Source organism: Gopherus flavomarginatus, chromosome 12, assembly GCF_025201925.1.
Source record: "Gopherus flavomarginatus isolate rGopFla2 chromosome 12, rGopFla2.mat.asm, whole genome shotgun sequence".
NCBI classification, from domain to species: Eukaryota; Metazoa; Chordata; order Testudines; family Testudinidae; genus Gopherus; species Gopherus flavomarginatus.
Genome location: NC_066628.1, coordinates 16,294,872 through 16,306,894, shown reverse-complemented (window position 1 = coordinate 16,306,894; position 12,023 = coordinate 16,294,872). Strand labels below are relative to the sequence as shown.

At 43.2% G+C, this 12,023-nt stretch overlaps 1 pseudogene; it reads left to right on the top strand.

The window, feature by feature from the left end:
• The first annotated feature begins 2,156 nt into the window (after positions 1–2,156).
• On the top strand, positions 2,157–3,113 carry LOC127032828 (olfactory receptor 14A16-like; annotated as a pseudogene).
• Positions 3,114–12,023: the final 8,910 nt, after the last annotated feature.

The following is a 12,023-nucleotide window of genomic DNA, read 5'->3' as shown; positions in this document are numbered from 1 at the left end:
TGGCTGGAATCAGGGAACTCTGGGGGGGATCGTGGGCCCCATGTTATGTGGAGTTCAGAGCTGAGGGACAGAATGGCTCTTTTGGCTTTATCACCTATTCATCTGTGCACTTGCCTGGCGGCCTGTGCTGCTGAGCTATGCAGGGCTCCAGGCAGTGAGTCCCACTAGCCCTGAGGATATAGACATGGATAAATCACCTTCCCACAGCATCAGTCGTCTAATGCCAGTTATGCTCAATGCCAGCTACACACAGCTCATCTGCAGAGATCAACAGGTTTGAGTCCACTTCAGTCTCAGAATGAGGAGGTGGGGAAAGGATTCTCAGATACCTGTGCCTTTAGCTTCTAGATTCTGGTACATAGATAGATATTGACCAAAGAATCCTGGTGCTGGATGAATGAATGTGTCATATGTTGGGAAAAAACCCACAAAGATCAGCACAGTAAGTTTGCTATTTCAATTAAATATGTTGGGGGATCAACATACAGGGGAAAATTAAGATGCTAAATAAGACTTACATTATGAACTCATTAAGACTTTTACTCTCAGTTTAATCAAATACCTGCTGCTGATTGGAATTTTTCCACCCTCTGGGAAAACTTTGATTTTTCACAGAAACCCCCAAATCATTTCCTCCCTCTCCCCTCAGTTTTTGGCAAATGAAAACTTTCTCCTGAAAAATGGATTTTTTTAATCACATAATCAAAATAGTTTGAGTTGTCAATTTCTTCACAAAAGAATCCCAAAATGTTAGAGGGAAGGAGACAGATTCTAGGTTTTTGTTGATGGTGGTGTTTTTTAGATGAAAAACCAATCTCCATTAGAAAAACAGAGCTGAAAATTTCCAAGCAGCCGTACATTTTACATAAATGTCAGAACATTAATATTGCCTGATAAAAGCTTGATTTCAAACCCATTTATTCTATTGCAACTGTGTGATTTCTCTTTCAAAGGGATCCTTGTGTAGTGGTAACAATTAAATAACTAGTAAAGCTGGCAGCACACAGAATATTTCATACAGACGAGTCTCTTAAAACCCCAGTTTAGAGTTGAACCAGGCAGGCAAAACCTGTCTATCCTGCCATCATTCAAGGACATATGGGAGCTCACTGGAAGTATAACTCTGATCTCTTGGTTTAGCTCCACACTGCTGCCCGCTAAATATAAAGTATGTAAATGGATTTGCAGAACTTACACAGCGTAAGACACAGAGCCATGTTTTCAAAGGTATTTAGGTGCATAGTGGGACTTTCAGAATCATCTAGGAGCTTACAACTCATTGATTTCAAGGGGTTTTGGGGGTCTAGATGCTTTTGAAAAACCCACTAGGTGCCTCAGTACCTTTAACAATTTGCTCCACTGCCCCTCTCTGAAAGCCCTTACAGTCCTAGTAGAGATGGCAGAGAAAGGGAGGGAGGGGAAACAGAGGCAGAAAGAGGGGAAAAAACTGGGTTAAGGGCACACATCAGGTCACTGGCAGAGACAAGAATAGAGCCCAAGTGTCCCTGCACTGCACAACACAGAGTAAATGATAAAACATAGGAATGATGGAAGGATGCTGCTAGCCCATGGTTACACACAGGAAGAAGTGCAGGTGTGGGTTTTTGCCATAAATTAATTTGGAAGCAGGCAGCAGGCTGTCTAGGCACATAGCTTCAGGTAGAAATATCACAAATGAGCTACTACTTGAGGTGCTGGAGGAGTCTATGTCATATTGCCCTACAAAGTGGGAATCAGGCTGTGTTGGCATTTTAGTCTATTAGTTTGATGCCTAAATTGTGAGCTTGGTGATGGTCGCAGTGGAGGGACCTTCTTTGCCAGAATTGTTGGATTTGGAGTGTGCTTTGTTCCATCATTCATAGTGCAGCTTATCAAGCTACACCTTGGGCCAAATCCTCAGATCTGGTTAAGTGATGAAGCTCTGTTGAGTTTAAAGGAGATTACACTAGTGTGATAGTGTGACTGATTGATTGTGAGAGGTAAGAAGCACTAACAACACCTAGTCATTGTAAGTGATGTGTTCCGTGCACCTTTGACATTCATATAATGAGATATTAGGGAAAGGAAAAACAGGGCCATTCTCTCTGTCACTCTGATCCTGACCATTGTCCTTCTCATTCCCTGCACCGCCATCACACAGCGTACCGAGGAAGAAAATGTCCAACCAAACCACCATGACTGGATTCCTTCTCCTGGGATTCTCTGACATTAGAGAACTGCAGATTTTACATTTTATTGTATTTCTAGTGCTTTACTTGATATCCCTGCTGGGGAACCTTCTCATCATCACAGCCATAGCCCTGGACCACCATCTTGACACCCCCATGTCCTTCTTCCTGATGAATCTGTCCATCCTAGACTTCAGTTCCATCTCTGTCACCATCCCCAAATCCATGGAAAATTCCCTCATGAACACCAAATCGATTTCTTATTGTGGATGTGTTGTCCAAGTCTTTTTTTTCATATTCTTTGCTTCAGCAAATTTGGCCCTACTGACCATTATGGCATATGACCGCTACATAGCCATCTGCCAGCCACTTCACTATGAGATGGTGATGAACAGGAGAGCTTGTGTCCAAATAGCAGCCAGTGCCTGGATCAGTGGTATTCTCTATTCTGCGCTGCACACGGGGAACACATTTGTGATATCCTTCTGTGGAGGCAATATGGTGGATCAATTCTTCTGTGAAATCCCCCAGCTCCTCCACCTCACCTGCTCTGACTCAAACGTGGGTGAAGTTGTTGTTATTTCTCTTAGTGTGCTTTTAGGTTTAATCTGATTTGCTTTTATAACTGTGTCATATGTTCAGATCTTCAAAACGGTGCTGAGAATCCCTTCTGAGCAGGGCCGTCATAAAGCCTTCTTCACCTGCCTTCCTCACCTCATTGTGGTCTCCTTATTCCTATTCACTGGCACCTTTGCCTTTCTGAAACCCACGTCCAACTCAACCTCAGATCGGAATCTCTTGGTGGCTGTTCTCTATTCCATAATGCCCCCAATGATGAATCCGGTCATATACAGCATGAGAAACAAGGAAATGAAAGGTGCGCTCAGTAAACTGATAGGCTGGAGGATATTCAGCAAGAATAAAATGTCTATATTTCTCCACTGATCACAGTTACATTCTGTGTTTCTTTATATATATAATCCGCTGATGACATTATTACCTTCATGAAACAATACTGTACAATCTGTTAATGCAGAATTGGGTATTTACACTAATAAAAATCCAGATAAACAAATATCGAAAAAGTAGTTACTAGAGGTTTACATCAATGTAATTAAGATCAGAATCTATCTATCTATCTATCTATGCACTGCCAGTCATAACCATTCAATGTGATAACCTTGCACATAAAATCAGTAGCCACAGCAAAGTCCCTACTGGGTTCTCTGGCTCTTCTTATTTTTCAGGATAGTAACTCAGATTAAGGTATCAATGTATTTGTTCTTTGGGGGATTTTTATTCGTTGGATTTTTAGTTTATTTTTGTTTAGTTGTTTGTTGTTTTTATTTGTTTCTTTGTTCCAGGTGGGTTTGCAGATGGAAAGGCCTGAAGAGATACTGAGTGTTTGGTTAGACAGGATTTTCAATGTTTTCCTTCTCTTGAGAGTGCTCCTATGTCATCTCTTTGATGGGATTTTCTGAGTGAGCTGAAGTTTTGCTCCCCACAATCATAAAAGGATGCAAAAGAAGGTTCTGCATGGCTAAGTTCCTCCTGAACTGATTATGTATATACTGTTGGGATATTATTGTATTATTAATGACATGTTAGGAGCCTCAGGAAGCTGTTTTTTATTATTTTAACCTGAAGACGAGCTCCGTGCAGCTTGAAAGCTTGTCCCTCTCACCAACAGAAGATGGTCCAATAAAAGATATTACCTCACCCATCTTCTCTATGTAAGAACTGTGTCATTCTTGCTATGGTGCAAAGCCTGTTTTGAAGAGAAACTTGTTCCAGTGTTTTCTAAAGAAAATCTAATTTGAGATAATGAGGCCAAATTTTGATTCCATTGAAGTCACTAAGGTTTAGCCCCTCACTTCAAAAAAATTAGGATTTGGCCAATAACCTATATACACAAGGATCCAGAATTGGCTGACAAACCGCTGGAGAAAGTCAGTATGACAGAAATCTAAGGGTCTGATATCCCAACTCATCTAGACCAGCACCAATGAAGACTAGACCCATTACATCATCAATTTAATACTGATGAGGTTCTGGCCCAAAGTCTCTGGGTTCCACATAGTAGTGACATAAACACTGCTGTAAGTTACTTGTTTGGAGTCATTTCCTTCTAGCCTTGGTGTAAGTGGAAAAGTCCCATCACATGCACTGATTTGGTGTTCCATACGCTATCCCATGTAGATCTACTCACTTCCAAGTTGAGAAAGGATCTCAGAAGTTATTAGTATTAGAATACCATCTTTGTGCATGGCTCTGTACACTACATATATGACAGACAAAATCAGATCATGGGATTAGACAGAGAGACAGATGGATAGGACCATTTCTTCTCCTAACACATAACCAAATTTAGTCAGAATGATAGATCTCTATTTCATTGAGAATTATGCTCGCTAGCTAGTTAGGTAACAAGAAAGCTATGAAAACTATTGTGCTTCTTTTCCTGTTAATGATTGTTTTTGTCCACATCATGATTTTCTTATAAGTCCTTATTAAGCCTTATTTAGCAAAGATTTTTTATGACTATATCTTACTCCATCGCTCATTTACAAACAGCTCATCAAAAGTACTCGGTGTTTGGATTTTGAGATGTTTTGACTGGATACATTTTAAACATGCTATGTTTTGTTTCACTGAATAAATGGAAGTATCGCACATGGATTCCTGAAAAATCAAGGGGCTAATTCTCAGCTGGTTTAAATTGTCATAGTTCTGTTGAAGTCAATAGATCTCTGAGAATTTACACCAGCTGAGGATCTGGTCCAAAACCTCATGATTATGAAATTAAAATTCACTTTGAATATTCTGTATAAAGGCCCTGATTCTGCAGCCACTTCAGCGTATTCTAAACTTTAAACACAAATGTCCCCGTTAAAGGTTTAAAGAGAAATGTATACTGAAATTCCTGTTGGCTATGGGTCAGGGTTATGGATAGGGCTTAAGGCTAACACCAAAGTGGTGTCAGACCCTGACACTATACAAGTTACTCTCCTTTCTCAGTCAAATAAAGCCCTGCAATTGGAGCATTGGAATTATTCTCCTTTTCTGGGTTCTGGATTATTAACAAGAAATAACAGTTTATCGGAAAGCCAGAATCTCTGGGTCTTCTCCCTCAAGTCACCAGTCCAGTATGCCCCATCACCACCAACCTCTCCTTCCTGGATGTCCTGCTCAGAAGTCACCTTCTACAGGACAGGCCCAACAAAGAAAGTAACAGAATTACACTAGCCGTCACTTTCAGCCCCCAACTAAAACTTCACCAGCGCATCATCAAGGATCTACAACCTATCCTTATGGACCATCCCTCACTTTCACAGACCTTGGGAGACAGGCCAGTCCTCACTTACAGACAGCCCCCGAACCTGAAGCAAATACTCACCAGCAACCACACACCACACAATAAAACACTAACCCAGGAACCTATCCTTGCAACAAACCCCACTGCGAACTCCTTCCTCATATCTATTCAAAGGACACCATCACAGGACCTAATCACATCAGCCACGCCATCAGGGGCTCGTTCACCTGCATGTCTACCAATGTGATATATGCCATAATGTGCCAGCAATGCCCCCCTTCCATGTACATTGACCAAACTTTACAGTCTCTGTGCAAAAGAATAAATGGACACAAATCAGACGTCAAGAATTATAACATTCAAAAACCAGTTGGAGAACACTTCAACTTTCCTGGACACTCAATTACAGACCTAGAAGTGTCAATTCTTCAACAAAAAAAACTTCAAAAACAGACTCCAATGAGAAACTGCAGAACTGGGATTAATTTGCAAACTGAACACCATCAAATTGAATAAAGACTAGGAGTGGATGGGTCATTACACAAACTAAAAACTATTTCCCCATGCTAATTTCTCCCTTACTGTTACTCACACCTTCTTGTCAACTGTTTGAAATGGGCCATCCTGATAATCATTACAAAGCTTTTTTTTTCTCCTCCTGATGTTAGCCCACCTTAATTGATTTGTCTCATTAGAGCAAGTATGGTAACCCCCATCTCTTCATGTTCTCTGTATGTATATATGTCTGTATGCACGGATTTCCTAGTATGTAAGGTGCCACAAGTACTTCTTGTTCTTTTTATTATATCCGTGTTATAGATGGGAATTGTTGTCCAGACAGAATGACGTGCCCAAGATCACACAGGAAATCCATGGCAAAATAGGTAGCTGAGCTGGATCTCACATTATATTAGGTTCCTCCCCCACTCAAAGGGTCAGTCACTTATCCCAGGTCAATGGATAGATCTCACATCAAAGGCAATGCTGGCAGCCAATTTCTCTAGTAAACTAACTAAAGATTTATTATCTAAGAAAAGAAATGAAAGTTATTGAGAGGTTAAAGCAGGTAAAAGACATTAACGGGTTTGGACAATCAAAGTGTGTCAGTCCAAAGTGACAGCAGAAATGTGATAATCTGCTAGTTTTCCATAAGTCTGTCAGGGTTACCCAAAATAACTTTGGGGATCTCTGGATATGTCTACACTGCGGGATTATTCCGATTTTACATAAACCAGTTTTGTAAAACAAATTATATAAAGTCGAGTGTAAGTGGCCACACTAAGCACATTCATTCGATGGTGTGTGTCCATGTACCGAGGCTATCGTCGATTTCCGGAGCTTTGAACTATGGGTAGCTATCCTGTAGCTATCCCATAGTTCCCGCAGTCTCCCCTGCCCCTTGAAATTCTGAGTTGAGATCCCAGTGCCTGATTGGGCAAAAAACATTGTCGTGGGTGGTTCTGGATACAGCCTCACTCCTCCCCCCGTGAAAGCTGCAGACAACCATTTTGCTCCTTTTTCCCTGGGTGGACTGTGAAGACGCCATAGCACAGCAAGCATGGACCCTGCTCAGATCAAGACTGCAATCGTGGGTGTTGTAAATGCCTCATGCATTCTTGTGCAGTCTATGCTGAACCAGGACCTGCAAAGCCAGGCGAGGATGAGGCAGCTACGGCAGTGTGGCGACGAGAGTGATGAGGACATGGACACAGAATCCTCTCAAACTGTAGGCCCCTGCGCATTGGAGATCCTGCTGGTAATGGGGCAGGTTCTAGCCATTGAACTCTGATTTTGGGCCCGGGAAACAAGCACAGACTGGTGGGACTACATAGTTTTGCAGGTGTGGGACGATTCCCAGTGTCTGCAAAACTTTTGCATGCGTAAGGGCACTTTCATGGAACTTTGTGACTTGCTTTCCCTGCCCTGAAAAGCCATAATACCAAGATGAGAGCAGCCCTCACTGTTGAGAAGCGAGTGGCAATAGCCCTCCAGAAGCTTGCAACACCAGACAGCTACCGGTCAGTCGGGAATCAATTTGGAGTGGGAAAATCTACTGTGGTGGCTGCTGTGATGCAAGTAGCCAAAGCAATCATTAAGCTGCTGCTATGAAAGGTTGTGAATCTGGGAAACGTGCAGGTCATAGTGGATGACTTTGCTGCAATGGGATTCCCTAACTGTGATGGGACGATAGATGGTATCCATATCCCTATCTTGGCACCGGAGCACCAGGGCACCCAGTACGTAAACAACAAGGGGTACTTTTCCATGGTGCTGCAAGCACTGAGTGATCACAAGGAACGTTTCACCAACATCCACGTGGGATGGCCGGGAAGGGTTCATGATGCTCGAGTCTTCAGAAACACTACTCTGTTTAAACAGCTGCAGCAAGGAATTACTTCCCAGACCAGAAAATAACAGTTGGGGGTGTTGAAATGCCTGCAGTTATCCTTGGGGACCCAGCTTGCCCCTTGATGCCATGGCTCATGAAGCCATACACAGGCAGCCTGGACAGTAGTCAGGAGCTGTTCAACTACAGGCTGAGCAAGTGCAGAATGGTGGTAGAATGTGCATTTGGCCATTTAAAGGCACGCTGGTGCACATTACTGACTTGCTCAGACCTCAGCCAAACCAGCGTCTCCTTTGTTATTGCTGTTTGCTGTGTGCTACACAATCTCTATGAGAGTAAGGGGAGCCCTTTACAGTGAGGTGGGAGGCTGAGGCAAATCACCTTGCTGCTGATTACATGCAGTCAGACACCAGGGCAATTAGAAGAGCACATGAGGAAGTGAGCATCAGAGAAGCTTTGAAAACGAGTTTCATCACGGGCGGGTACAGTGTGACTGCTGTGTTTGTTTCCCCTTGATGAACTCCCTGTAAGCAACCCACTCTCCCCCTTCGATTATAGCTTGCTTAAGGAAATAAAGTCACTATCATTTAAAAAACATGTATTCTTTATTAAGTCATTATAAAAAGAGGGAGAGAACTGACAAGGTAGCCAAGGTATGGTTTGAGAGGAGGATAGGAGGGAAGAAAAAGGCCACTAAAAAAATTTCAAAGTAATGACAGCCTTTTGGTTGGGCTGTCCATGAGGGTGGAGTGGGAGGGTGCATGAAGCCTTCTCCCACGCGTTCTTACACATCTGGGTGAGGAAGATATGGAATATGGTGAGGGGTGATGGTGGTTACACAGGGGCTGCAGTGGCACTCTGTGACCCTGTTGCTGTTCCTGAATCTCCACCAGACATCGGAGGATGTCAGTTTGATCACGCAGCAGCCCAGGCATTGCACCCCGCCACCGCTGATCTTCCTGCCTACACCTCTGATCTTCCTGCTGCCACCTGTCATCTCAAGCTTCTCTCCTCTCCTCACGTTCATCCCTCCTATCCTCACGTTGGTCCTTCCTGTCCTCACGTTCACTGGCATCTTTCCTGTAATTTAATACCATGTCCTTCCACTCATTCAGATGAGCTCTTTCATTGCGGGTCACTTCCATGATTTCTGAGAACATTTTGTCTCGTGTCTTTTTTTTCCGCCGCTTTATCTGAGATAGCCTTCGGGATGGAGTAGGGAGACTTGAAAAATTTGCAGCTGCATGAGGGAGGGAAAAAGGGAGAGAAGTATTTAAAAAGAAACATTTTACAGAACAATGCTTATCTCTTTCACGGTGAACAACACTATTCACCTTACATAGCACATGTGATTTCACTACAGGTTGCATTTTGCATCTTAATATTGAGTGCCTGCAGCTCTGGTGTTAGAGATATCACAGACGCAGATCCAGGCAGCTGAATTCAGCTTACATGCGTCCATGGTAAGCCATTGTCTTTCGGCTTCTGCAGCCTTCAGATACACAGTGCCTTCCTTTCCCAAATACCAAGCAAATTCCTTTTAGTGATGCTTCTTTCCTGTTAACATGCAGCAGCAGAAACCACTCCCCCATCCAATTCTCTGGGATGATCACTTTACCCCTCCCCGCACCGCGTGGCTGGTATCATGGAAGATCACTGCTAGTCAAATGCAAAAAAGCTCAGCGCCATTCCCCCTCCAACTCCCCTTCCCCTGCTTGGCTACCTGCAAGGAAGGATTTCTTTTAAGCAACAGGCAAACAGCCCAGTAGGAATGGCCATCTCTGTCCCCTTAATTAAATTCCTGAATTTCAACCAGGTTACCATGAACGATATCACTCTCCTGAGGATAACACAGTGAGATAAAGAATGGATGTTGCCAGAATGCCAGCAATCACCGGGACCATATGCAGCTAGGATTTGTCATGTAATGATACCAGATTACTTGCTACATGCATGGCGTGGTCAAGTGTCGTACTATGGAGGATAGAATAAGGCTGCCCAGCCCAGAAACCTTCTGCAAAGGCTTTTGGAGTACCTCCAGGAGAACTTCATGAAGATGTCCCTGGAGGATTTCTGCTCCATCCCCAGACACGTTAATAGACTTTTCCAATAACTGTACTGTCCGCGAATGCATCCCAAGTCCTCAGGGCAAATTAATCATTAAAAAACCCTTGCTTTTAAACCATGTTTTATATTTACAAAGGTACACTCACCAGAAGTCACTTCCATGGCTTCATTGTCTGGGCTAGTGGCTTGGGAGGGCTGGGAGGGTAATTCCGTCTGGGTGAGAAAAAGCTCCTGGCTGTTGGGGAGAACGGAGTGCTGTGTGCTCTCTGCAAACTTGTCCTCCTCTTCCTCCTCCACATCTTCCCCTCCCACAGAATCCTCAAGCATGGCTGAGATTACCACTGTCACCTCGGAAACCACGGACAGGGGTGGGGAACTGGTGGCTGGACCCCCCTAGAATTGCATGAAGCTCAGCGTAGAAGCGGCATGTTTTTGGCCCTGCCCCAGACCTTCCATTTGCTTCTTTGGTTTTCTGGTAGGCTTGTCTGAGCTCCTTAACTTTCACATGGCACTGTCCTGAGTCCCTGGTGTGGCCTCTCTGCATCATGGCCTTGGAAATTTTTTCAAATGTTTTTTCATTTCGTCTTTTGGAATGGAGTTCTGTTAGCACAGAATCCTCTCCCCACATAGCAATCAGATCCAGTACCTCCTGTGTGGGCCATGCTAGAGCTCTTTTTCAATTTTCAGGAGACTGCATTGTTACCTGTGCTGATGAGCTCTGCGTGGTCACCCGTGCTGATCAGAGCTCTATTCTGGCCAAACAGGAAATGAAATTCAAAAATTCGCAGAGCTCTTCCTGTCTACCTGGCCAGTGCATCCGATTTCAGATTGCCTTCCAGAGCTGTCACAATGGTGCACTGTGGCATACCACCCAGAGGCCAATATCATCGATCTGCGGCCATATTAACCCTAATCTGATATGGCAATACCAATTTCAGCGCTACTCCTCTCGTCGGGGAGGAGTACAGAAACCAGTTTAAAGAGCCCTTTATATCGATATAACGAGCCTCGTTGTGTGGATGGGTGCAGGGTTAAATCGGTTTAATAATGCTATATTCGGTTTAAATGCGTAGTGTAGACCAGGCCTCTGTCTTGCAGCTGGAATGTTTCCTGAAAGTGTTCAAACAGCGCCGAGATACAGAACCATTCCCTGGATCCATTCTTATAGCTGTCTTCCCTTTCCTCTGTTTACTAAAGGCAGATTAGGTCTGTGGATTTCCCTTTGTCTAACACAATGAGCTGTGCTTTGAAATTAGCATGTTCTTTACATTTCCAAGGCTCCAAACGCATTTGATGGGCAAATGTAATTACCAGAATACATGAAATGTAAATTGAAATGTAACAGCATACAACAATCCTTTGTTAGTTTTCACGAAGTTCACATATCAAGTACATTTATACTTTTGATCTAGGGTTAATTAAGTACAGGGATATACATAACGTAAAGGGATACCATTCAACAGGTTACAGATAAGTGAAGACAATATCAGTCCCATTTCCTCTGAACTAAATTAACACTTGAGTGAATTAGTACACTCAATATTTCTTTGATAGACGCAAGATAGTGATGGTAATATATTCTGTAGGCCTGTTTATTTACCTGAGATAGAATTTTGGGTTTTGTTTGCCCAGTTGAATTTTGAGGTTTTTAAAATATAATTGTTTGTGTCTTATACCAGTATCAACATATGTAAATGAGGAAAAAACAAACAAACAAACAAACAAAAAATTTGTGTGTTGCTTTTGCCTATAGCCAGATGGGGTTTTTTAGTGCAAAGAGAAAAAACAAGAAATAAGAGTTCAGTTTTGCTGGATATGGTGGGATTTTGATATACGGTGTATAACTGATGGCTGTCTGACTCCCCTCTCAAGACAAGGTCAAGTAACCAGTTGGGAAGGGCCAGAAGGCTGTGGGGGAGTTATAACGATAATTGAAAACCAGTGAAAAATGTACTCCGGTGCATAACCTCACTCCCTTCCCTTCCCATGTGGTACAAAGAAGATGGTACTGAAGCCCCCAGATTCAAGACTCTCCAAAATGGAATAGGACCGTACATTGCAAGGGTGGTACCAGGGGCATATGTTACAGGTATATTTAAGCCCACTACAAAGAAGGAGGGAGAGG